This window comes from Falco cherrug, chromosome Z, assembly GCF_023634085.1.
Source record: "Falco cherrug isolate bFalChe1 chromosome Z, bFalChe1.pri, whole genome shotgun sequence".
NCBI classification, from domain to species: domain Eukaryota; kingdom Metazoa; phylum Chordata; class Aves; order Falconiformes; family Falconidae; genus Falco; species Falco cherrug.
The window spans coordinates 76,172,269-76,197,793 of NC_073720.1; positions in this window are offsets into that span (position 1 = coordinate 76,172,269).

Below are 25,525 nucleotides of genomic sequence, written 5' to 3' on the forward strand. Positions count from 1 at the left end.
ATGAGGAAGGCTTAGCAAAACCTCTGTACAACATCTGCTATGCTCTGATCATTGAGATATGCACAGGAAAGAAACAAAGAAGTGCAGATGAACTCTGAATACCATCACATCCTCATGATGCATTTGGAATGGAGGGAAGAAAGTGGTAATGGCCCAGATACCAATGATCTTGTGCCTTACGCCAATCATCTCAGGGAGAAGGCAAAAAATAATAAAACCAAAAGGCTTTCTCATGGGGCATACATCCACAGACATCCAATATCTTGCACAGAGCTGACCCCAAGGAGAAACACATAAAAGGCAGGCCATATGTTGAACACACACTTCAACTGGCTGGAATGAGTGTCCTGTTTGCCCAAGTATGTAGTGCTGCTCACAAGCTGACCTTATGCCTTGACTAGTGTGCCTTCTCTACAAAGCTTGTGTGTGTGTCTGCATGTGTGTGTGTGTGAGAGAGAGAGAATGAAAACCTTAGATTAGAAATCAACCTGCTATTACCCATTTCACCTCATAAATACACTTTAAAGTCCTTGAGCTGTATGGCTTTGTCCTTCTATTTCACCCCTGCATTCCCCTGAGATGATTAACACTAGCACTGATACACCCTTCACTTTGCTTCCTAAAAGCTAATCAAACAATTTTGGTGGGTTTTTTCCCCCTGCTTTTTCAAGGAAGTACACAGATATGCTTTCTGTAGTCTCTTCCCCAAGACAATGTTTCTTTTTGGATGGTTGTTAAGTGAAATTCTTAGAGTTGCCATTTCCCAACCTGAAAAGTATGCCACACCATGTTTTCATGGAAAGTTGGTATCAGGGGTTGCAGAGTATAGATAATCTACCTGAAAGAGATCGTAGTGAGGTGTGTGTTTGCCTCTTCTCTCAAGTAACAAGCAATAAAACCAGAGGAAATGGCCTCAGGCTGCACAAGGAGAGGTTTAAACTGGATATTAGGAAAAAATTCTTCACTGAAAGAGGTGTCAAGCATTGGAACAGCCTGCCAAGGGAAGTGGTTGAGTCACCATCCCTAGAGGTATTTGAAGGACTTGAAGATGTGGAGCTTAGAGACATGGTTTAGTGGTGGACTTGGCAGTGTTAGGTTTATGGCTGGACTCCATGATCTTGAGGGTCTTTTCCAACTTAAATGATTCTAAGATTCTATGAGATCCAACTCATTCATATACTAAGGAAATTCAGCCCTCCTACACCTGCTTAAGACACAGGAGTTTTCTTCCATTCTTCTACTTCAATACAAAGCCAGCTTTTTCTGTCACAAAACTGGGTTCAGATAGATGAGCAGAACAAAAAGTATGCAATATTCAAGTTGTGCAGAGAACCAGTGCATAATTTCAAATAATGGTAAAGACTAAGCAAGGTGATTACTCTTAAGTATGCCATTATAAACATACTTATGGCATGTGTCTGTAATACTCATCTCCAGTTAGGAAATGACTGCTGCTTATGCCGTTGAACAGTAGATCTAAATTTAAGTCACCAATTAGTTTGCCTCAAAATAGGAGATCATGTTTCCATAGTTCATGGAAAAGGAAAGAAACAAACAAGAAAATAACCTCATTTTGAACGCATTCATGAGCAGCTGAGTAGCAGATTGCTTTGTAGAGACAGATGAAAATTAGAAGTTCTGAGTAAAGTTATTTTTAATTTCAGTGGCACTAAGAGTCCATCACATGTGAAGAAATAATCTTCTAATAAGACTGTTCTTTGCCATGTAGTTTCTCAGCTTAACCTCCACATCAAACCCAGTTGTCATAGGTAATGGCAAGCATAGAAGACAGAAAGAAGGATTTCTGAGAAAAATATCTGGTTTTGTTTGGGAAATATCAAACCCTTCATTTAATTCTTTTCCCACACGTCCCTCCAGTGATGTTCCTTTGAAATGCGGTATATAAGATCCTCACCACACTCCGTGACAAAATGGACAAATTCAACCATGCTTGCCAAATCCTGGTCAACAGAATGTGTCAACTAACAGATTTAAGGCATAAAAAAAGTAATTTTAAGTATGTTGTGTTGAAAGGAACACATTGTGCCTTAAGCATGCTTCCACAAAACAACTCAGTATCAAAGATGTCTGAAAATGCCTTTGAGAAAAGTTTTACTATCTCTTAAGAACTTATGTAAAGACATACAAAATGAAGTAAGCACTGAAAACACTTTTGTGAATACTTGACTGAAGAATCTATTCTGCTCATGAGCAGTCTCCTAAATTTTAATTAAATGGTCTATAGTAAGCATTTTGTTAATATTTATTTCTCCTTTTGCAATTTGCTTACATGCACATTTTTTCACTTTTAAAATAAAAATCAAATTTTGATTTTAAAACCAACCCACCCCATCACTTACCAAGTTCTTCCCCAGACAATTGATTCTGTATCTCAGACAACTCAGAAAATCTTTTTACACAAGATCAATATTTGGCTCTGTTTCAGCTAAAGAAGGTTTTGAGGTGGATACTTTTCTCTTATGTTAAAGTGTGTGCTGGAACGCACTTTTCTGTGTGCTACTGCCCACGTCCTTGTGATTGCTACCTGCTACACACTTACCATAGCAGATGCTTATCCTGTGTAGATAATCCCTCATACTAGTGGTATAATGTACATTTGTCACAAGATCATTACACAGAAATAACTAAAAAATTAAAAATTTTGTTTTCATGTAATCTTCCAGAACTACTGGGTGAAAATTCTTCTTATTGCATTCACAATACATCTGCTGAATTTCTTTTCTGAATGTTTTACCTGAGACTCCAGGGGCTTGATTCATGGCAGGGAAAGAGGTAAAAGGTACCCCAATATCCAGAAAACACTGACAAAAGCAAATTAATCTCTTGTCCTCTAAATGGCAAAGAAGGAGAACTCAGGGAAGTACAGGCCAGGCAGCCTCCCATCAGTTCCTAATCCTGTTCAGCATTTTCATTAATGACCTGGATGATGGGGCAGGGCGTGCCCTCCAAAAGTCTGCTGTTGACACAAACCTGGGGGGAGTAGCTGCTATCACCAGAGGATTGTGCTGCCATCCAGAGGGCCCTCAACAGGCTGGAGAAATGGGCCCACAGGAGCCCCATGAAGTTCAACAAAGGGAAGTGTAAAGTCCTGCACCTGGGGAGGAACAAGCCCTGGCGCCAATAATGCTGGGGGTCACACAGCTGGGAAGCAGCTTTGCAGAAAAGGACCTGGGTCTCCTGGAAGACACAAAGCCACACGTGAGCCAGGAAGGCGCCCCTGTAGCAATGAAGGTTAACAGCATCCTGGGCTGCACTAGGCAAAGGATTGCCAGCAGGTTGAGGGAGGTGGTCCTTCCCCTCTGCTCAGCGCTGCTGAGGCCACACCTGGAGCACTGTGCCCAGTTCTGGCCTCCCTGGTACAAGAGAGATGTGCACATCCTGGAGCGAGTCCAGGGAAGGGCCGTGAAGATGACCAAGGGCCTTTCTGCTCTGCTAGGAGGAAAGGCTGAGACAGCTGGGACAGTTTAACCTTGCAATGAGGAGGCTGAGGAGGAAGGGGGGATCTTATCAAGGTCTATAAATACCTGAAGTGAAGGTGCAAAGAAGCTGGAGTCTAACTCCTTCAGGTGATACCCATTGACAGTACAAGGAGCAATGGGCATGACCTGAAGCACATCAAGTTCCCTCTGGACATAAGGAAGAACTTTCTTTACTGGAAGGTGACTGAGCACTGGCACAGGTTGCCCATGGATATTGTAGAGTTTCTGTCTTTGGAGACAGTGAAAAAAACACATGGACATTATTTTGGGCAGTGTGCTCTACGTGTCCGTGCTAGAGTATGTGTGTTGGACCAGATAACCTCCAGAGGTTCCTTTCAATGTCAAGCATTCTGTAATTCTTTGATTATACTTACACAGGGTGCGAACCAACTGCTCCAAGTACTAAGTGAGATAGAAGTCCTGACAGTAAACAGTCTTGGATGAAACCACTAAGGGCTATCATAACATGCATACACACTCCAGAGCAGAATCAAGGTTGGCCAGGCAACTTTAATTGATAGTATATCTTGAATGATAATTTAGTATTCAGAATTGCAGAAGAAAGTATAAATAATATTTCTGAATTGCTTTATTTCCCCGTCATCTTTGGTTACTGGTAAGGTTTAGACTTTGCAGTCTACATCACAGAGCTCTGCTCACTGAGTTTAGGAGCTTTACTTCCTAATCTGTTAGGAAGTAACAGATAACTGTGCTATGTCAGCATCACTTAGCCTGTGAGGGTAATAGAGAGCAGATGCAGTCAGGCAGTGTTGTGCAGTAAGATCCAAAGCATTCTCCACTGTTGAAGCTATACAGAAAATTTAAAATGAGTTGACACTGAATATCCACTGAGGAGGAGTGGAGGAAAGACAGGTCGTCAGTAGGTTTCACAAAGTCTGACCAAAAGGAAAAGAAACCAACAGGAGTGTTGCTATGCTCAGTTCAGTTCAGTTGCCTGTATGGCCAGAATGTGAATCTGTAATGATTACAGTCTCCATCACAACTGGACCCAATACACTGGGACACTACCTGAGGGTTTCTCTGTTTTTTTCAAGAGATCCCTTGCTTGATTAAGATGGAGGCTGGTGTGTGTGTGTGTCTGTGTGTCAAGGGTGTTCTTCCTGTATCTAGAAAAAAAATATCACACACACAAATATTTTCTCAATGGGAACCACACTGTTTTCAGTCTACCTTATTTACCTGGATTTTAAAGAAGTGAACTCTTCTAGGCATTTTTACACAAAATTTTCTAACATAATATCCAAACATTTTAAAGTATTATTATCAGCTCCATTAATTAATTATTTTTGTCCAGTGATGAAGTGGAAGCAAATGACATAGTGATGGGCTGGTAGTTCATGTCTAGGTCAAGACATACCATGAGGATGCAGGACTGTGATAAGAAAATTGAAGACAAAGCAACTCTTCAATAAACATGTAGTATCAAGCCTCATGCATTCTATCCAGCTGTTAAGTGTTCCCACTTTTAGTTTATTAGCTATATGAAATCATTATAATAATGATGTCCAGCTGTTAGTTAGACCCAAATAGGAAATGGCTGACATGATAGTATGCTATAACAATTCATAGAATTGGGAAGACAATGACTGGCATTTTCTCCCTCATTCACAAGGCTGCAACAGGAAGCTAAAACCTATTCTTTGGAAAGGTTAAATCCAATCTTATTTGTATCAGAATGTAAGCACTTGTAAAAATTATTATTTCAGCAATGAATTTAACTGTCAATTATATGTTGCAGTAAGGGAATAAATATGACATCCCTCCAGCTAGAAACTGACAGTTCAGTGTTCAATAGTTTAAGGAAGAAATAAGAACAGAAAAGTGTAATGATCTTGTCAGATAAGTATGGTGGTAAATGAAATAAAAACACTGATTTTTCATGCTTTCCTCACCCATTTTGACTGCATCAAATTAAAAAACGTTTTTCCTTCCACTTCAATAAGAATTAAAACTTACAACATTTCTAAGTTTCATAGAAACCCAACAGCCGAAGGACCATGAATTGACGAGAGACAGGGAGAGTAACCTGTATTAGTCTCTGCTCTTTCTGTCCCCCAGGCAAAAGAGGCACTGGAAAAGGCCAGCTCAGACAACAAGAAGTTATGAGCTGAATGAGTAAGCCAGTAGTGTGGCAATGTCATTATACCAGTGGGATACCCATGAACTTTAAAGACAATATAAGTCTGTGGCTTCTATCTAGAGCATCATTCTCATTCTGGGCCCGTAAAGACCTTCAAATATAATGTTACCAAGACCATTTGCCAGTCTCTTTCCCATGTGATGCTCTCTAATCAAAATAGAAGAAGCATAACAAATTGCTTCAATAAAACTACCAGGTCTCATACAATATTTATGATTTTGGGTTACACACACAGGGACCATATGGAATGGGCAACACAGAAATTAAAGCCTCTCTTTTTAGCTCCTGAGTTCTATAGTCTCTATAAAGCATAAAAAAATACCAGAAAGAGTTTATAAACAATACATGTATCAACCTAGGAAACAGATTTGAAGAAACAACTACGTGAAAGAAGAACAAACTTTGTAGAAAACATATGTTTATGTTTTCATTGAATTAAAAACCTCCCAGGTGCTTTCCCAAAGAAAAAAGTTATAATAGGTCTGTCCTTTGTCCAAATAATATCTTCCATAGCTCATTATATTGACACATACATAAGGCCAGATGCCTTTGAACTCACTGTTAAACATAACATTCTTTCTTTGACATCATTACTGTATCGTCTAACTCTGCAGCACTTTATTGACAGACAGGATGAGACATCAATTCAAAAGCAGGGTGGATGTTGCTGAGTGTCTCTAATAGCACAACATCAATCCAGCTGGTTCAAATAAGAAAGCACAAAAGGAAAATAATTGCAGGAGGGTTCCAGTACAGCAACATGTGTTGATAAGCCAGTTCCAGAGGTTTCCCTTTATTCTTAATAGTATGTGTAGGAATTGAGTAACACTTGGTCTTCTCTGTCAGCAGCCTCGTGTCTGTTTAATGCACAGTAATAATTGATGAGTCTCTCAGTACATTGCTTAAGGGAATCCAAACAGGAACAGTCCATGTTTACAGAGAAGCTGACATCTGAGACTGAGATTCTGACCCTGACTGAAAGGGTCAGAAGAGAAAGTGTCTATGACGAACCAGAAAAGGTTTGAAAGCCATTTGAAAGCAGAGGCAAATACACTAAGGTTAGATGTCTCTTTGAAAAGGAGTTGTTAGTGCAATATATATGTTACTGAACAAAGCTCTTCGACCTATGACATGGCAGATCAGCTAAATGACTGAAGAGTGTCTCTGGACAGCACCTATTTAAAGACTAATTTATACCTCCCACACAGGAAAAAAGGAACCTGGTTGTGAGAAGAAGAAATATAATCAGAATCATGAGATATTTATTCATGTGGTTGTTGTAATGGACTGCCATTTCCTCAGGTCATCCATGTCTACAGTGTGGCAGTAACTGTTACTATGATCAGCAAAGATTATATCAATGAGCCTTAATCCAGGGTATATCACCTCTGTGTCCCTATTCACAATTAGCACAATGAAAAAAAAAAAAACCCAAACAAAACAATCAGAAGCTCTCCGCCTAACTGGGTTTGCCATTATGTTTCCTGTGCATTATACACTTTCTGATGCATCTGTTACCTTCAATAGTTTATTTTTACTGTGGAAGTTTCACTATGTATTAAGCTTTGTATCCTGATACATACTTAGTTGAGTCTCCAGTGAGTGTCCACATATCAGACATTAGAAAGGAACCGTTTTCCCTGTGAGAAAATACATGCAGACGAATAAATATCCTTTTTACTCTGCTACAAATGACCTGCTCATCAAAGACAAATCCACTCCAGATCATACATTCATGAACCAGTAAAGCAGTGAAGGACAGTGAAAGTGCTGAGAAACAGTGTCATAGAAACACTATATATGCTGTCCTTGAACGAACAAGTTTGTTTATTTCCTGAAGTGTTTTTTTGTTGTTGGTTTTGTGTTTTGGTTTTGTTTTCCATTTTGGTTTTAGTTTTGTGTACCCCTAAAATAGATTTGCAATTCTTGTTTCAGAGAAGGAAACTTCTGTGATAGCAAGAGGTCTCCCAAGCCTCCAGTTATCACTGTATTTCTGTAAAATGGATGAAGCTTCTCTATTGAGGTAAGGGATGTCTTGCACTGCTTTGATTGAAGTGAATTTACACTCTTTAGAGTAAGAGAAAACAGAAAATGCTCTACAGGTAATTAATTAGAACTGACTAGCTGAAAAACAAGGATATCTTTCCAGCTTTCATTCCAGGAATTCTTAGTCCTAACTACAAGGTTTAACATTTGAGGAAAGAGAGTCCTCCTCTTATGAAGTGGTGACATTTCCTGAAACAACACCTATCTTCTGCAGTGAAACAGTCTCAGAACTTAGGTCTATCATGTGCAACATTCATAATAAAAAAGCAGAAATTATGTGGAAGAAGGTTCTGTATGTAAATGAAAAACTGCTTGCTTTGCCCCGTTTCTCAAAAGGAAGTGGAAAAGCTAGCCTGCTACAGCTGCTTTTTCTTCCCATATCAGTCATCCACCTTCAAAATTATTTACAAGCAGGCCTAAGCTTTACAAATGGGGAAAATATACTGTAAAAGATTTTTCCGCTCTTAAAATGTTGAAAATATTCTGCTTACAAAACTATAAACAAAGTCAGGAACATTCTCAAGAGTAACGAAGTAACAGTTTCCTTCCCTCTGGTAGATGTCATTTTTAAAAAGGCTTTATGTTAATTTCTAATAAGAAACTCAAAGAACATTCGGCAGCAAACACCATCGTCATTTCATTTAGTGAAGTCTGATTGAAATCTTATCAGTATGAAGTGCTATTAACTTTGATTCAAATTTACTTAGTGACGAAATTTGTGCTAGTACTAAGTGCCAAGCTCTCATTCTCTGGTGCTTTGATGTCATGTCTTTAGTTAGACCCAAATTATCAAGCACCTTGCATCTTCCAGGACAGGTTTTTTTGCCTTGCTTCATGCTTTCCTCTTGGAAATGTCTTGTTCATGTTCCATTCCATTTTTATTCTTTTGGTATTTGGAGACCCAGAGTGAACTTTCTCCAAATGGAAGGCAAACTCCTTCTCTTACCAATGAACTTACAATCATTGCAATGCAAATGTCATACATGCCTTGGTGTTAGAAAAACACTTCATCCAACTCGCTGGCCAACTTTTTTATGTGTGGTTAAATTTTATGTTAATTGTAAAAGCGGTAATAGCATGGGATGTATCTACTACCCTTACAAGATAAACTTCCAGTACACTCAGAAGTTAACATATTTCCTGACTGACTACTATTCAAAAGTCTTCTCTAGTTTGGCTATAGTATATGAGCAATATTTAATAGATTCCCTGGCCAATCAATTTAATGGTTTTAATTGAAAAAGAAAATTAAGCTCAAGCATTAATAATCACGGATACCACCTAACTTACCATAGTTGTGTAAGGGAAGTATTTATGTAGAAAGAGCTCAAAGCATAATAAAAGCAAGGAATAAGAAAACTATTGTGGTGATAATTTATGGAATGCAAAAATGAGTGGAATTTTAGACAGCAAGACAGTAGTTACGAGGAGATTAGCCATAGAAGATAACAGGGTGCAAGAAAGATTAAGCAGATATGAAGTTGAAGAAGAGCTAAAGTTCAAGAACTTCAGGTGAAAAAAGAGCAAAAAGGGAACAGATTATACCAGCTCTGTCCCCTCCACTCCCTTCAAAAGGACAGTGAAAGAATCATCTGATGGATGATTTAAAAAAACATATGTACCCTATGGTTCACAGCTGTTTACAAACACATCAAAAGGACAACACAATAAAAGTATACAGTAACATGTAGGCGTCGTCTCTTGGAAGTGTGCATGTGCAACCTGGTTCAGTATCTTCTAATAACTGCCAGAAGACAGAAAATGAGGGAAGATATGAAGTGCAGCCTGTTTTTACAGCTGGAAGAATTCCTGCAGAATGCATTTCAAAACATGGATGCACAAATATTGTTTGAACACATTGTTTGAATACCAAGCAGAAGACTCTAAAACGTTATGGTATTGTAAGTATCAAAGTTAAAGAAGTGTCAAAACAAAGAAGTGAAAGATACATGCTATGTCAACTAAAAGAGGGATTTAACACTGAGGTTCACAGATTTCAGAAAGCCATTGGTCAGATTTCCAGTAGTATAGCAGCTGTCCATTAATATATGGATGTTGGAGACAAGGAATTCTGAAATGCATACAGAAACCAGGAAAAATTTTAAACTGTGCAAATGGTAATGATGCCTTACTCTGAATTACTGCACTCAAGCCTCAGTGGGGAAGAGAAACATGAGTCCTTGATAAAATTCATGAGCCAGTTTCAGGGAAAAGGAATTGTCGTGATGGCTGAAGCTCTCACAAACCCACCATCAGATGAGGGGGTGTCAAACTGTACCTCCTAGTTAAAACTTAGTACATACTCACCAAAATATGTTTTGGAGACCCATAGTGCTCTTATGAATCTGGGATGCATTTCAGATTTTTTTTGTTTCAGCTTTGCCTGTCAAAGGAAAGAATAAACACAAGTTTTATTAATCTTTCCTCATCCTGAGTTCATGTAGGTCTCAAGTATCTTTGTTTGAAAGTGTTTTTACTGCCTTCCCTGAACGTTATCAAAAATCAAAATGTTGAAAACACAACTCCGTAGACTGTGTTATCTTGCTCCATTGAGCCTTACTTAACTCATTAGGATCATAGTGGATTTTGCTATTTAAATGTTTAATCTCTTTTGTAAATCAAACTACCATGAAAAACATGTTAGATATGTGGAGTAAAATGTATGGATCACAGTTTTGAGATTATCCTTTGCCAGTTCGCAGTCGTCTTCAGCTGTGCAAACCTAGTCACTTTCAATTTTTATATAGCATATCTATGTTTGGTTGTGTGTGTAGAAATGCTAACTAAAACTCACTGCTTTCTATGGGGTTTTCCTTAGCAAAACCAAACAAGCAAGAAACCCACAGCCCCAACAAGATAATATTTTGATCTCCACAGAGAAGTTAATTTAATACAAAGGTAGATGTAGTTGAAGCACTTCAGTATGCTCTCACAAATACAGCTTATTCCACTTCTAAGCCACTACAGTCTAATATCAACATTCATCCCTGACACATAAAATCTAGCCCAAAGCTTTCCAATGAGCAAGTATCAAAAGTGAAGGAGCCCTGTGTTATTGACAAAATGTTATGGACTGTTTTCAGCACCAGAATTTCTGCCTCTGCTCCTGACCCCACTTTAAAAAGCCATTTCTAGATGGCCATGCAGAAGGGTGTGAGGGAAGGGTCTAGGTGCTCTGCCAGGGCAGATGAGCAGGGAGCCGTGCTTTGGCTGGTGTGAGCAGTGAGCTGACCAACAAGGAGTCAGGATGAAAAGCAGCAATACCAGGTCAGGATCAGAGCCAGAGAGTGTGGTCAGGGTCAGGCACAGCTGAGTAACAAGGCAGTCAGAGGTTGAGCCAGCCCAGCTAGCAGGTCTGGGTCAAGGTGAGAACTGGGGTGCCTACACATCTACTTACACAGCTGTGATGTAGCACAGACAGGGTCATGCCTCAGGTTAAGAAGAGCTTCCAGGGGAGAGGGGTTTAGCTTTCATAAGAGTGTAACAACAAAATCAGGAAAGAAAGTTCATTTTCTTTCATCAGATAAAATTATGTTCTTACTCAGCATCTTAATAATAAGGTTACTTTCCTGTCCATTTTCTAAGAAAGAAAATAGTTAAAATAAGTAAATTTTAAGAAGCAGTAAGCTTTGCACTTCTGGCTTAAGGCACTGCAACAAGAGAGACATTCTAGCCATCTTCTTGGGAGCTCAGTAATAACCATACTGTTGCAGAGATCCAGCTAACTCAGTTGCTTCAACCAGCCAATAACAGATGTCCACGGAAGATCGTAATAACAAGGAAGTGGATGCAACGTTTTCAGTTGAAGGGCTGGAGTCCTAAGCAACTTGGATAGTCAAATCCCTACATATTTATTTCAAGAATTTGTACACTTCATCCTTATTGGGTCGTCAGTGTTATTCCATTCCTACTACCTCAGAGTTACCAGTAATTTATGCAATTGTGGAGAAGAACAATGGCATAGCACCAGCTGGAGCCAACTATATTAGTTCAACTCTCATTTCTGGAAGCAATAATAAAAATTAGACTGATTTATAAGCACTGCATTGCTTCATGTTTGCAAATATGTCTAAAAGACAAAGGAAATAGGCAAATTAATTTTTACCTTTACAGTTGAAATTAAGTTTTTCAATTAGCAAAAGTTGCCAACTAAGGATCCTACTCGTTACCATAAAATCCCTAAAATGTAATCTTGACTGTGCTGAAATATCTTTTAAATTTAGCTTTTCATATGTTGTGAAGAGTAAGTTGCTGAATTAATAACAACTAAGATTTGGCTGATTGCTTGCAATTGATTTCTAGCCTGATAGATCCTTTTGTACTTTAGTGGTTTGTAGTAAAAATAATTTCTGCCATTTGCTTTTCTTCCTGTGGTCTGTGTTAAGAATCTGTGATTGTACTTTCAGAAGTATTTTCAAACAGATATGTTTTTTACTGAGTTTTCAAAAAGTCTTTACTGATGCAACCACAACATCCCCATCTGATGGCAATTAGTGTTAAACAGTCTTCTCAAAGCAACCAAAAGCAAAGTCTCTTACCCTAAAGACTAAGCAGCCCGTAAAGCTTTTTGAAACTTTCCTTTTGTATTTTCAGAAAGCTGTTTTTAAGGCTAACATGAAAATTGTAAGACTATAAGGAAAATAAAACCTTCATTTCTTTACAATTAAAAAAATGGGAAATTATTTGGGAACCATAGATTGCTATGAGAAAACAGAGAATTAATTTTCCCTCTTCTCCTATCAGGAAATATTTGCTATTTCTTCATTGCAATGTGGAAAAGTGTATTATTGCTATACTCTGAACACAAGACCAGGCACCCATTACTTACCAGCATGGGCCAAGAGTAGTCCTGTCTTAATCACAACCAGGTGGACACAGGCACCGAGTGGGCATGAGTTTTATTCAGTTGTGTAACCATTGTGTGGAAAGGAACACAGCTGAAGGAAATAGAGATCAGTCATCAGCTCTGTGTGTAGCTGCTTTCTCCTCTTCAGTTGAATACATGCCAATGACAAGTTTTCCATTCACACTGAAGTGTTTCCAAGTTGCTCGTTTTAATTCACTGGGCTGTAAATCAAAACTACTGTAGTTTTAGACCCCATTTTCAGCTCTCCATGCAAGTATAGTGGTTCATTATAATAAAGATCAGGTACTGTAGCAAGGCTTAGCAACATGAAAACCAGGAAGTCCCAACACTACACTGATATCAGCTTTCAATCTCTAAGTAATAAAATAAGAAATAATTACTATGTGGAATATGTACACTCAATTTTGATTCCTTTTGTTATTAAATTTTAATTTACAATCCAAAAAGTATTAATGTTTTAGTTTTATGAGCCTGATGTATGAGGTCTTCGCTCTTTTCTCACCTGCATTTTTCTATCAAGAAATCTCAATCAAGAGAGTGGATATCCTCATGAATTATAAGCTTCAGTACCACTCGCCTTGAATTTCAGCTTCTTTTCTGTCTCTCTGTGCCAAATAACCCCTGAAATCAAGGTGAGCTTTAGCTTTCCCATTTTTATGGCTTCCAAGTTGTGTGGCTAGTGGCCACCTATGCTTTTATGTGAGCGGTTTACCCAATTAATAGTAATGCTAACAGCCAAATGGTTCATTCTCTGAACATGCTCTAGTTTCACTTTACTCCATTGCACCTAATCATAGTAAATTAGGCAAGCTAAAAACAAAATTAAAATATATTCATTATCCTGCTTCTTATGAGGAAATAAAATTTTGTCAGTAACTCATGTCTTTACACTTACTCTTTGCTTCTGCATGCTCATAAATCTAGTACATTTTCCTCACCCCAAAGAGCTTTAATATTCTTATATTCTCTCTATACAAGTCCCAGTCCTATTTCAAGTGCTGCAATGACCTCAGGGATGTGAAGACAGATGCTTTCTTATCTTGGATGGTGCACTGCTTATATAGAAGGGGAATTACTGTATTACTACCAAAATATCACTATCTCAGAAACACTTGAAAGCTGTGCAACACACACACACACACACACACACTGCTACCCACCCCCACCCCCCTCATCCCACCCCCTGCCCCCGAATCTCAGGTCCCAAAGACACAAAATTATTACCTTACCTGTCATTGGAGAAAGAACAGATAAAACACATTCCCAGCATTTGTAGATTTGCAGTGATAGAGAAGAGCTCATGATCATGATCCATTTAGATTGAGAGTCAAAAGGAAAATTAAATTGTTTGACTTTAATATCAGCACCATGATTTTTTTTTTCCCCAATCAGCCTGCATTGGCAAAAGTGCTGATGAAAGACAGAGTCTGCAAATTCAACCTCTGTTATTGAGTGCTTAGCACACAAGAAAAATGAAGCATAATCTGGAAGCTGCCCAGCAGTGTCTTAACTGTGTGGAAGCACTTCGACAAGAACGTAAATGGGTCCAAATCAGCTACAAATGCTGAAGAGGAAGATGCTGATGGTTGAATATCTTTTGGCTCTCAGCCCTAAGGATATATTTTCTGCTATAGTTGTCAATTGCATGGGGAATAGGTATGGGTAGCAGGTAAAAAGCATCTAGATTATTGTTGCTTTAGAGACAACTGCCAAGCACAGCTGTACTTGGCAGTAGAGGAACTGGCTGAATTCAGACAGGAGGTTTTGATGATGCTTCATAGACTATTGCTTAAGAATTTGCAGAAGAGGATATGTAGTCTATAAGAACTTTCTACAAACAACATAATGAATTAATGTAGTACTTTGAAAGGTATAACAATAAAAGCAAACTGACTTACAGACCAAATGTTTCTAAATTGTACTATGCAACTTACACCACTTTCATCATGACAATACTCATGTGAAAGCTGAGAACTGCAAATACAAAATGATAAAGAAAAAGAAACTTGGAGTGAGACATTTTGCATCCTGTTGGCCATTGGCTCATTCTGTGAGACAATTAGGTGAAGCAAATATTACAGGGAAGCTAAGATAGTATTTTTTTATTATTTTTTTTATATCCTCAGTCTGGTGGTCAGATTTTTGACAACATTATACAAAAATCTAAGGATTATATTTATTACACCCTCGTATGACTTTTGCAGCATTCATACTGGGAAATTTGTGGTCTTGAGTGTTTGCAATTGTTCATTCCTGTAGCTGAAAGCGTGTTAATATACAACTCTTGACTAGTTATATCAAGAAATATAAAATGGAAATAACTCCGGTACCTGCACAATACAAGATGTGAAGCATGTCATAATATATTAATTTACAGTATTCTTAACTACTTATTTCCTCGTTTGGAGCTGTTCAGATGTGAGTAGAGTATTTCTGAATGAATGTAATTTATTCTTACTTTGTCAGATTTTCCTTTGGCCTCTGTCATCTATCCCCATTGTTACTTGAATCACACTTCCCCTCCATGCTTACCTACCATTTCACTTTGCCTTTAACTGTACTAGAAAGTACCTTCTTTCTTCCCAAAAATAAACTCAGATTAGACCAGCCTGCACCAGACCACAAATTCACGTCCATGCTCAAAACATAGTATTTATGTGTCTTCTTAAATCACCTGGTGCAATATATGTATCAATATATTACAAATTTTTGTGCCTAGAAGTTAGATATTAGTCTAACTATGTTGCTAGAGCCTTAGCCTACAAAAGGAAAGAATCAGCCTCCAGGGATCTGCATGCTGGAAGGTGATCCCTATTTCTTCCCAAAATAATTCAATAATTCTTGGTTTCCTCTTCCCTCTTTATTGTCTTCAGGAAAAAAGGAAAAAAACTGATGCTAGTTTATGGTGGTGGTGTTTTTGGTTTTTTTAATATTATTAATAATAATATTAATAAATCTATGTCCAATAGCCCAAATATTTTTTTTCAAATCCAGCCTAATCATTCTTTAAAGTTATTTTTAATAAACAGGAAGAAAAAAACCCAACTTATGACCTTGAAAGAATTAATAAGAATAACAGCTCTGGGACCATAGTACTTCTTCTATCATTGAAGGAGAAATTGCAGTAATTAGCTGGGTCCAGCAGGTTTCTGCACAGTGCCTTATTTATGTAGGTCAATGGTGCTTGTCCAATTTCCCCATTTGTGAGCCATTTACTACTACATTCATTAGGGCATATGACCCAACTGAGGATCATTAGTGATTTGTTATTCAGAAAAAAGACATAACTGAGGCTGCCAGTTATGACAAAGTAGGCGTTATTTCCATTAGTGCTTCAGTTCTAACATGTCTGAGCTGAAAACATATTTTAGAGCCACAAAGATGATGGAGAGACGTGAGCATCTGGCATACAAGGAGAGACTGAGAGATCTGGAACTGTTCAGCCTGGAGGAGAGATGACTCAAGGGGGATCTTATCCAAACGTACATTTGAATGAGGTATTAGAGTGAGGTACTTCTCAGTGGTACCCAGTGACAGGACCAGGGACCAAAGGCACAAATTAAAATACAATAAATTCAATTTAAGCATAAGATTTTTTTTTTTTTTCACTGAGTTTTCATTGAATATTGGAACAGAAAGCCCAGAGAGACTGTGGAGTCTCTGTCCATGGAGGCATTCAAAACCTGACTGGACACGAGGCCACACTCTCTAGCTAACAGTGTTTGAGCATGTGGGTAGTGCCTGCCAGTCTTGACCATGTTTTCACTCTATGAAAATGACTTAATTTCCAGTTATTGCCAAGTAGACAGAAGACAAAAGGGAAGAAAACAGAGAAAAGGACAAAGGAAAAAAAGAGAGGGAAGGAAGGAAGGAAGGATGGAAAAATCAAAACAATACACAGCAGCCACTCAAACTGGAAAACACGTTTGTGTGACTTATTTCTTGCTTTGTGTACCTCTTTAGCAGCTCTATTTATTTCTACAATCCATGGTTGCATCCAAACACTAAAAAATGAGAGAGGGAACAACAATGTGAATTTTGTCCTCTAAGCCTTTTCCACAGATAAGTGGATTAGGACCACAGAGACCTCCTCTCCGTTAGGATGTTTGAATATTTGTACTTCCAGCTTCTTCAAGATGTAAGCAGTTTTAGTTATAAGCTTATGGTTACCCTTGGTCTCTACAGAAGGGCTTGTTAAATGCGTGAGAAGGCATTGCTGGATTCAAAGCCCTTTCCCAGGCTTATTCCCAAGTGCTGGTAACATCTATATCCTGCACTTCAGATGTCTCTTATCACAACTTAGTTTTCTCAGGAGGCAAAGCAAAAGTTTTCCCTTTATTTAGGTAAGAAACCGCAGCAAAAGCAATACCAGTGAAAATTAATGGATCTCACAGAACTACACATTTCATTTCTTGGCATCTTGTAAATTTCACCCTTATAATATGTTTAGAAGAGAAGAATTCATAAACCTAACTGTTATTACGAGCACCGAAAAGGAAATTCAGTACCTCTGGCCTTATTCTGAACTCACAGTTATTGAACAGAACAAATGGTTTTTATTTCTCTGAAGGCTTTGTATCAGCCCCATTACTAAAGCGATCTGTTTAGCTTTTCCAGCTGCAGTAAAAACAGAGCTCTCAGCTTAGGGCTGTTGTTCTCCAGTTTCCTTCCAACCAAAGTAAGACCCACTTAGGTACCAAGGAAGTGTCCATGCTAGTTTGAAGACACCATCGCTGTTTATCTGGATCAAAAAATGTGCTGGTTTTAGTAGTACCTGAATCTATATATTGTCCAAGCACACAGAGTTTGCCTCCAAACATAGGCAATTAATTGACCCTGTCAGAGTGTCAATGTAGTATTGATACTACAAACTGGTATCAATATCCCAACTAAACAGATCATAATGAAAAGCCAGCTCATTTATGCCTAAATGGAGCACAATCTCATCATATTAGTCTGCTGTGCAGTGATATTTACAAGATTGAGACTACAGATGTTAGGCTTTAAAGCTATAAAGGCATTTTGTTCTTTCTGTTGACAGATTAATAAATCATCCCAAATTTTAACAAGCATTTAAAATTATCTGCCTTCCCTGAATTCCCTGGTCTCAGAGCTCTTACGCTTTTTCTAATTTCTAATTTGCTGTAGTTTTTCTCATAATGACATTCTCTTCCATGAAAGCAAAAAAATTCTCCTTCCTTGCAGAAAGGTGTATATTTTTACAACATTGGATGGGCACTGGACTGGAAATGCTATGACTATTGATTTTTCTATGCATATCTATGGTAGAAACAGTTTACTGTTTAATGTCAGTGTATATGAAAATTCAGAAAGGACCCTTGACATATCAGGACAGAACCCTAGCTAAGAACAGTCCAATTCCTCTACACTTATTGAGACAAAGACCTGTTCTCCTCACAACCTTCTGGAAGAACTGCTAGAGACCTCAGGTTGACCACTGAAAAAACATCCTAATAGTTTAACAGCCATGTCTGAATTGTCCCAGAGTTTCAGCCTTACTGAGGACAGATCCCTTTCTCCCCTTTTCCTTCCTTTTGCAAAAACTTAATGAAGTCCTCTTTTTTTCTTGCACTTTTTACTGTTTTTCTTAAAAAGAATATTCCATTTTGTGATGTTTTCTGTGGTGATATATAACCAGATTCTACTGTTCAAAGTCCAATAACTTCACTGGAATGCAGAAACCTCTCATAAAAAAGTATGTCCGGTGTCCATTTGGGACTTACCAATAATGGGGAAGCCAACACAGCCCTGCACATATTACTTCAATGGTTTAACTCCTTTTGAGAGCAAAATTGGAAGAATATGCTACATTTCCTGCCTGAATTTGCTGTTTCAACTTCTACCCATGGAACTTGTAACCCTTTACTGCTACAGTAGATCTGTAGACATATTTAAGCCTATTTAAGATTTTAAGATTATTTTTTTTTAAACTTTACAGATAATTAGCCTGTATTCAGCTACCGATGTAGTCAAAAGGTCACTTCCTATAGGAAGTACCTCCACAGAATGCTTTCATGAATTCATGGTGATAAATATTTAAGATATCATAAGTAGCACATATTGCTGTCAGTACACTGAAGATCTTTACACAACGGATCTGTTTCTACATCCTAGGGATTTTGTCAAGTCCTCTCCATCCTTTTTCATTTATATGTATGTTACCCCATATGATCATAAGACAAAGTCATCCAAATCTTACTAAATCTTTGTAAATGGAGATACAATCTTTGGATTAATACAAAAGACAGTCAATTTTCTGATCACAAAGGCTTTTCAGCCCAATGGAAAGGTGTCAGAAAAAAGCAAGCAGCCAGATCCCTGCAAGCCTTTAAAGCCTCCCTAAACTTAATCAAGTTTAACACATTAGATAAGGAGCATACTAACACTAACATAATTTATATTGAAAGTCAATAAAAAGGAAACCAAATGGATTTTTCTTTAGGTCTATACTATGGATCACTTCTACGTTGATATGTCCTTTCAGACTTATCCAGTAGACAGGTAACTATTAGCTTATGTCTGCTCCTTTATAAAACTGATAAGCAATGTTATGTTGTGTATTTCCAATAAACCATTTTAAATGCAGCCTTGTCTTTACTGTATACTTTGCAAATCAGTGTCAGACAGGTTTTAAGACAGTTTCCTGATGTCGGGCAGATTGATGGTGCCTCCATGCTGAACATCCCAAAGGGGATGGAAGAGCTTCCATTTATTTCTTCCCCATTCACTGGGACTATAGATACTATTGCAAACACAGTGATCATCTCAATCTCAATTTGCAAGTATGCTGGTGGAAAATTAAATCACAGCTTAAGCACATTAACTCACAAGGGGACAAACAATTGCATGACAACTTGTTGTAGCAATTACCTCTCTAAAATGGACGAGATTGTAGTAGAAAGGGCTTGGCAAGAATATCAAGCATGATTTAAACTGAGGTGTATGGCTGTAAAAAGAACAATCTTCTGAAAGAAAATTAAAAATCTGACTCTACCAAAAAGCAATCTCTCTTTTGTCTCCAGAGGAAAGCACAGTCGGGAAAAGAAAGGTGTCATTTATATATGCAAATCCTGATAAAACAAGGATTTCCTTGCAGATGTGGACTGCAAGAGCATCAGATGATTCCACTCATTTTACAATTGTGAATATGGGGAAAACACACAGCCCTCACAAAATATTGAAGTATCTAAAAGCTGAAGACTTTTTCCAAAGGAAACATGCTCAGAAGCATTTCTCCCTTTGAGAAGCAAAACTGTGACTGCATTGTAATGGTCCAGATCAGTCTATGGAACCAGTATTTTGCTAAAAGAATGGAATAACTAGGGAAAAACACTGCTTCTTTAGGACTGGCTTATGTGAGCCATGTATGATCATGTCCTGGAGCAATTTGTTTAATTACAAATTATAGCCCTGAGGGGACTAGTAAGTTGCAACAAGCCTGACCAGCCTCTTCTGGGGCATCACTATCCCTCCCTTGTGACAGGGACTGGGGGCTGCTCACTATTGCTCCCTGGCCAGCCCTGCTCCCTCTTGGCTGATGAAGCAGCTGCCCTGCCAGCCCCTGGGCGGATCCCTGTGGTCCTGGCCCCCATGCAGCCCCATCCCCTGCAGCACTCTGGCAGAGCCAGGCTGAAGAAGTACATCTCCTCTACTTCTTTCAGGTTTCTGCCTTGAAAGCTTAAGCATTCTACTCTCAAGCTCATCTGCCTCTTCTACAATAACTTGTCAAGCTGTTGGCTGATATTAATAAAATTTTGGGGAAAAATTAGGTATTCCACAAGGATCAGTAAGATGAGCAGCTGTTCTGCAAGAAGGAGGAGAGAAACCATCTAACACTTTCATGAGGGCAGAGGAATTCAGCTGGTGAAGTGTTCAACTTGGCAGATGCCAGCTGTGCTGGCACTGCAAGCATAGATGACACAGTCTGTGTTGATAATGAATAGGTCAACCAGGAAAACCCAGCTTGGGAGGAGGATCATAGGACATAGGTTGTGGAAAATAAAGGGGTTTTATTTTGTTTCTTTTTGTTTTGTTTTGTATGTGCAATGCAACCAAACCGCTTGAAATAAGCAGCCAGCTTCTACTCAAGATACTGTATGCTTGTAGCTGTCTTAGGGCACATTGCAGAATATATGTGGGAAGTCTAGAAGTTGTATCTCAGACTCCAATGTATTCTCTCTCACCCTGACCTCTCCTTGCTCAAAATGCTTCAAGAGCTAGCAAACTTTAACCATTGGTATAAACCAAAAAAAAGTGAAAACTGGGTTTGGATTTAGGCCATTAAAAGAATCAAATTAACTCTAAAAATTGTATGAAAATGAAGTCTCAGGATTCAGTTTTCCCTAGGGCCTTTAGGATCTCTCCTGACAGGGGATTTCTCAGCTAATGGAGGAGAGAAGGTAACAGTGAAAGAGATCAAGAAGACAGAGAGCAGCATATGGCTGTGGAAAGGATGGTGTTAAATAGCTGTGTGAAAGCACCAGAAACTATTAAATATATCTCAAGGATGTGAATAGTACAGATAATTATGGAGGAATGTTCTTGCATAGACTTGGGCTTAACTATGACAGCAGGATCAATAAAAGGAACATGCAAAGCAGCCACTGCCATACAACCACCTCTGAGAAAGAAGAGTCAATTCATCAGCATCATAAAGTGGGCAACGATAACCTCTAAGCAGGAAGGACTGCAGCTGAGTATTTTACCCAAAGTCTGAAAGCTAGAAAATCATACTGTTTTATCCTAGCTTTTTGTTGTGCTATTGCTGTTTTATAACCCCACATCCTAGTTCCTGTATTTTCATTGTAACTGCTTTTAGAGTATTACAGCCCCTAAAGCAAATTTTTTCCTCAGCTGAGTTTTCTCAGAACTGACTTATGCTGGAAACTGTATTTTATATCGTTTCCTATACTGCTTGGGAAGCTAAAACTATAATTAACTTTGGTAATTAGAGTTTGAATATTGCAATAACTCTTCTCCCAGAGCAACATTTACCATGAAGTTATTCATCTTTGGAGCTTATTCTTGCATGAGCCAATTAATACGTTGACAACATTGTGATGCTCCATAAATAGTCTTAAAAAATGAAGACACCAAACACTGCAGTTCCAAGAATTCATGAACAACAACCTGGACATCAGATTTTAATAACATCAGATTTTAGTAACAGCAGGCACTGCATTTGAAAATTTTATATGAATACTAATGAGTTAAGAGCCAGGTTTGGTCCTCAGTGAAGTAATGGGGGGAAGAACCTGACAGTAAAATTTTTAACTTTATTATTGCAGTCGTACACTATTGAGGCTCTGCAGTTGACAAGAGAGGAGATCTTGATGTGTTTTCATAACATTGTTCCACCACCTCATGGTTTGCCACATGAACAGCCTACCAGTAACTCCCATCTATTCCAACAACAGTCCCACACTGCAGGCACAAAGGAACGTTGTTCAGAAAGCCCTGGGTAGAAGCCAAGTTCTGCTGACACTCTGGTGCCAACTGGATTGTCATCCTGAAGTGCAGGAGGAGCAAAGCAAAGCTGATGCTGAGGGATTTCAGATTTCTATGAGGAACACACAAATATGTTTGGATGGGTTGTTTCAAAATTTAAACTAAGCTGGAATTTTGAGCCAAAATCCATATACAGCTTTACAAAAGTTATCTTTAGAAGATAAATTCTTCTTTTGCAGAATATTTTTATGAAAGCTTTAGGCATTGCCAGAGTTTCTAGCATTCAAAACAACCAGTTTTAAATATGTCACAGTCCAGACAAAAGACTGTCTAGCACAGTAAGGAGACATTGCAATCCAGACCACTTCCACACTTCCTGTCTCTGATATCTCTTTTTTGTGTTTGACCTTCTTTTTCCAGAAGCATCTTTTTTTCCCTAGAATCAAGCTCCTACAGTCCACAGGGAACAGAAAAATAACTTTTTTTTTCCCCCTTACTTAGTTAAGCTTGGCATTTTCTACAACAAATAAATAAGTAAAACCAATAATTTAATAGAGGAAAAAAAGAAACAAGGGTTATGAAAATACCAAGCAATTATTAATTCCAAGTTTAGGAGTGGTCTCAGTAGCATGGCTCACATATTATCACATTATGTGACAGGAATCCTCTGCCTTTTCCCTCTTACCCACACTTTGCTTTTGATAGAGATGTGACAAACTGCAAGCAAGAAGTGAACTTTTCAAGCATCTTAAAAGAAACCTACAAACTTCTGTTTGGGTTTCAGGTGGAAATGGCATACAGATTTTGAGTAGAAAGTTTGAGAAACAAGAAAATAAAAACCAATTTAAAGGTACTTTTAGGAAAAAGAGTAGAGTTTTTATCTGCATAATTAAATCAGCTTGAATTTTTCAGTATGTTCTTAGAAAATGATCTGTATTAATTAAACATAGTCCATTTAAATCTAAAAAAGTTGCGAAAATTGGTGGCCCACTTTTATTCAGACAGACCAGTCTTCATACTACACCCATTGTTTAAAAAAGGAAAGTATGACATTAGGGTTCAAGGCTTCCTACAGGTTTAGGAAAAAAATACATTTGTCCTGAGGATGAACCTACCTGAGAGAAGAAAGCAGAGGAGGCAGTATGCATCTGGAGAGTAGGTCTTGCTCCTGGTGCCAAAGCTGCCACAGGCTCTTTGGAGGGGCCAGGGCAGCATCGCAGTTGCCAGGTGTATCATTGCATCATTGGCAGTTTCTGCTCAGCAGACTCCATTCTCCTCACTGGCAGCCAGGAGGAAGCTTGACTTTGCAAGGCTTTGACATAAGGAACACAGTTAGAGAACGATGGCTGTCTTGTTACCTACCCTAAGAACATTGGACTGCCTATTTCAGTTGTGTCTGGAGCCATCTGTGGTCTTTTGCTTCCAATGAGACCAGCCTTAAAAGGGATAAGACTCCACAAGACAAAGGTTCAAGTGCAGCTAGAGAGCAATGTCCTAGGAGCACACCACTTTTCTGGAAAGCACATATATTTGGAAAAAAAAAAACAATTTGCAGATTATGCATTTCACTTCTAAAATTAAAAAACAAAACAGCATTGTTCAGCTTGAAAATTGCTTTCCTAAACTATCTCTTGAAAGAATGTACTAAGTATTCAAAGAACTCAAATGTTTCAGTTTACTCAATTTTCTTTCTCTCAGTGTTTCATTTCCTTAATTCAATAATTACTCATAGATAGAACCACATACACACATATCTTTGTATGTATAGTATCTCTTTCAGAAACATTTCTGATGTTTTGATTTTTTAGAACTGGAAAACCTGGGGATATCCGTATGTGCATATGGATAAGCCATTAGTTGCAGTGCTGTTTTTTCTGAAAGCCTGGGTTAACATGCCAGTTAATGAAAGACATATCATTGCCAGATGGTTAGATATTAATTTGATACTTTAAAATTTAAAAAGTGCTTCTGTGAAAGATCATATCCCAAACTGACTGTCTAAAAGCTTATTAGCTGGCCTCCTGCAAGACTTAACAGTTGTGAACTGATAAGGAGACAATAGCTGCCTGATACTACTTTTTGGCCAGGTCAAGGAAAGGTCATGCTGCTGTGAGGGATGTGCCTAGACATGGATGATCACACCTGCCTATGCAGTGAAGGCATGTGCCCCACGGAGGAATGCAGTACATGCCGCTGTCTGGGAAACAACCGCCCTGAGCACCTTATAAAAGACTGACACCAGACAATAAGTGGAGATCCAAAGAACCCCAAGACTGACATGAACAGAGACTATGGACCAACGGGGCATCACTGAATCCATGGTGGTGTCTATCCCTTGCAACTGTATCCCGACTGCTTGCTCGATTTTCTTCTTTCCTATCTTTCCCTCTCTTTCCTATCATTATTTTCTTATGACAACATGTGAATGCTTTTTTTTATAAAAGCACACAATAATTTTGCTGGGTTAGTGGCATTTGTCCTCATTTGTGTCTTAATCTCACTCTGGGTATAACAAAGACCAGCTCAGGTCTTCTGGGACCAGAACAGCTTCTCTTTAAGCCAATCCTGCCAGCGAAAGTTACGTAGCCCTAATTTCCATTTTCCCACAGCACTCATCTGCTGAAATATTTATTAGATCTGGGTTGGAGGGTTGGATGGTGCTTGCCCTGCAAGATGCATCTCCTCAATTTCACTTTGAACTCTGTCAAAGAATCTGCCTATGTCTAGTGACACGTCATGCTGAAGTCATTATTTAGACCACATGTAATGTTGTATTTCAATTTAATTAATTTTAGGCTTCCCCACCATCTTCCTCCTTAGATGCCTGTTATAAATGATTGTCTCTTTTAATATAGCCTCTGGAATAAACAGATATATTGGTTTCTGTTATTATATTATTTGCTTCTTAATATGATGGAACAGACATAAAGAAAAAATAATAATCAGACCTATTTAAATACAAGCTTCTGGAAAAGAAAACTTATACATTATTTTGAAAGTGAAAATACTTTTAAAATTGTTTCCATTACATAAACCACTTCATTTTGCTCCTTTAAAAATCAGCTTTCTCAAAACAGCATAAAACTCACGCAAAGTAGAAATCATTCACAAATTTAGTAACAGCCTCAAACATGTATGTTTTTCCAAATGAAAGTTTTGTCCCTGAAACTCCTCCCAATCTGAAGAAATGCTGTCATAGGGGTACTATTTCTGAAATCACTTGGGTGAAGCAGAAGAAAAACAAAAAGTGGAGTGGAAGGGGCAGTGCCCTGAATGGTTCAAGTGTAATTTTATCTGTTTGTATGAAATCAGACATCCTTTCACTGTTAGCATAGGTTTTAAAGTGACAAGCCTTGAAGGCTAGTCAGAAACAAAGTGATCAAAATAACCTCATGACTGCATGGTTCAGCCTGTGCTTTATTCGGTCAGATTTCTGTAAACAATGAGGTTAGTCTGAACCGAGTCTAAGAACCTCAGTTTTCC